A 3,054-nucleotide genomic window follows, 5' to 3' on the forward strand; every position below is an offset into this window, starting at 1 on the left:
ATCTATCTCGAAAAGGATCCAGGCCGCTCTTGACCGAGAGCACGGCTGATATATCAGTTTTTATAACTCTGCAGAGTATGTACATCTTTACCCATGAGTCGTGATTGCCCTTTGCCCGAGGGAGCCAACCTCTTGACTCACTTCCAAGGTAAGTCGGCAGGGATCACTACGTAACCTTTCACTAGACACCCTAACTAGTTAGTGGCCGCGAGGTTTCAGCGGCAAGTGTGCATAGAGACCTCCTCCAAGAGGCACATGTGGTCGCGGCACTGTACACACCAAGGTAGGAGCAAAACTATACACCACGAGGCACCCCCCTCTTGCGCCTTTCGGTAACCACTAACAAGCTAGAGACGTACTAGATACTTGATTAAGATCAGAGCCATGTGATTCTCATGGTTGTACTGTAAGTCCTGGGTTGCCGCTTTAAGATTCAGTCCTTACGGAGGGCAGACTAGAGCACCCAAAAAGGCCCAATGCTCTAGCCCCCTGATATCCATGTTGTTAGAAAGTATCATTATAATATTGATTCCATAATCATTAATCAATATTAATATTATACAGTTTGGTGATTACAGACTAAGCAAACTACCCATATGCATAACCCTAGGGTAAACAAGGATCAAGATACAATAGTTCTAGGTAAAGTCCTTAGGGGTTTATCATATTAGACACATGCACATGAAGAGGTGATTAAATGGTTATTAGGTAACAAGGGAACTCATGTTACACTTGCCTTTCAAACACTTGTTGATGGTTCCACTTTTCGAATATCTGCTCCTCGTGTAGCTCCACTATAACATCGATAGCAACCAGCACAAGCATCATACATAAACCTAGAAACAATACACCAATCATTACAAAAAGAAGACATAAAGGTTTTAAACACGTAGGGCTTATAACTACGATCATTGAGCGCAAAAACAACTAAACGGAGCTATGGTTTAGAAGACATGAAAGTTCAAAGGTAGAAGATGGAAGATATGATAAATGATAGGAATGGAATAAACATGATGAACGTGGCTGGAAGATTTATGGAGCACAAGGATCTATAGATAATTTGTTGATGACTATAAATTTGTGAGGAGGATACATGGAACATATTATGACTAGTGGCTGCACTGATGAAATGTTACATAAAAGGGAAGCACGATGATGACGATTTGCGCACCGTTGAGCAAACCCAGTGGCGAACAGTGGTGGTTATGATCACAAAGAACATGGTCTTAGCAGCACCAAATTGAGATCATTTTTGTGGGCTTGTTTTGGACTGTATGGAGTATATTATGGCAAAAGAACAAGTTATTCTAAGTATTGGATGACCGGGAAACATGACTGCAAAATGACTTGCACTGCCGTCTGCTGGACAGCATCTGTAGCAGTTACTGTGACCTCTATATCGCGGCAATCATGGCACCTATGGACAAACCAACTTTCAGAGGTATGTGTGAGTTCATGATACATAAGTGAGTAAAAGGATTTGACAAATGGAGTAGTGGTTTTTTGGGAACGCACTCGCCAATCGGCTGCAGCGCGGCTGCAGAGCCGCAGAGACAGCGAGCACTAAAAGAATGATATAGGATTTGTCTTTGATCCTATAGCCTCAAAACTTCTTAAGGACGTGTGCAAGGATATGAAACATATTTTGGTTGAAGGACATGGTCATTGGAGCGATGGAACAATGGGAACACACATGCCAATTAGCAGGAACTCTGCTGTGGGACAGCAGGGACACATCATGCACAAGAACATTTATAACTCTTTTGTATTGGGCTCTATGGCCATGGAATTTTATGGAGACATATGCAGGTACATGAAGGATATTCTATCCAAAGGATTCATCAAATGGATCAATGGATGAATGGGGAACGCCAAAACAATTTAGTGTTGCACAACATCTAGGACAGCAGAACAACGGGTATTGAAATGATGATATCTCTTTTATCTTTGAACTTATGGTGACAAAAATTTGCAGGAGCATGCATAAATATATTATGCACCTGTGGGTTCAAGGGATTGACACACCGAATGGTGGATTTCTAGGAGCTTGTATGACAACGGGTCATGCAGTGGCTGCTAGCTAGCGAGGGACACAGCAGCGTGATCTTGTGGAAACTTCATCAAAGTTGACCGATTCTTGAACTATGGATTATGAGTTGCAACTGAGAACAACACATCAGGCAAAGGGGGAATGTGTGGGTTCTCACATTGGGAAATTATAGCAGCTGATGATCAAGTTGATGGCAGCCAGTAGCAGAATGGTGACGATAGGGACACTGACGGTTGAGGCAACTTCAATTCGTCCTTGCAAAATATCATGCACCATATGAGAGATCAAGATATGGTTAAGAGGATCAAGAACAGATGATTCGGAGGAGAAAGAAAGTGTCAACCTTGCTGTTTGGTGTGGGTCAGCGGTAGCCGGTGGTGATGACATCGCTGCGAGGACAACGGGTCGACGAGGCAGCAGCAATTCTCCTTGGGGACGATCTGCGGCGTGCAAAGGAGATCAAGAGGGAGATGTGAGGGACAAAGGGTGTCATGTTGAAAGAGCAGCAGAGGACTGCCTGCAGCTTACCATGGAAAAAGGCCGGCATCCATGGGCTCCAAGAGCACTTCTGCAACAGCACTGATCGGTGGTGTCATCGGAGCTTCATTTGGTGGAGGAGCAGCAGTGGAAGGTAGGAGGTGTGGTGGGAGAGCAGCAGGCGTCTTGGCTGATGGAAGATGAAGGGGAGGAGATGAGGAGGCTCCCTGGTGCTTGCGTGGGGAACAGAAAAGAAGAAAAATATAGCTGCCACTTGTTGCATGGATGCATGCAATTGAAGTGAGATAAATCGGCGTTATCAAGAGGGGAATGAAGAGGGGTGTGCTGCATGGTTTATGCGTGAGAAATAGTGGAGAGATTGGATATTTCATCAGCTTTCATTTTTGCATTTAGGGAGTGGTAAAGGAGAATAAAAAGGGAGCTTGTAAAAGGAATTAAGGGTGAGGGCTGCTGTTATTTTAGATGAGGGAGAGAGGGCAGGCGCCATCAGATTGTGTGTGAGTGAA

General features: G+C 44.3%; 1 long non-coding RNA gene across 1 annotated transcript; it reads right to left on the reverse strand.

Moving 5' to 3' along the window:
• Window positions 691-2,662, reverse strand: LOC110435110. The gene is made up of 4 exons (XR_002452774.1): window positions 2,579-2,662; window positions 2,394-2,490; window positions 2,208-2,292; window positions 691-836 (listed from the first exon to the last, which is right to left on the reverse strand). It is a non-coding gene; the product is annotated as an uncharacterized LOC110435110 (long non-coding RNA).

Source organism: Sorghum bicolor, chromosome 4 (assembly GCF_000003195.3).
Source record: "Sorghum bicolor cultivar BTx623 chromosome 4, Sorghum_bicolor_NCBIv3, whole genome shotgun sequence".
Lineage (NCBI taxonomy): Eukaryota > Viridiplantae > Streptophyta > Magnoliopsida > Poales > Poaceae > Sorghum > Sorghum bicolor.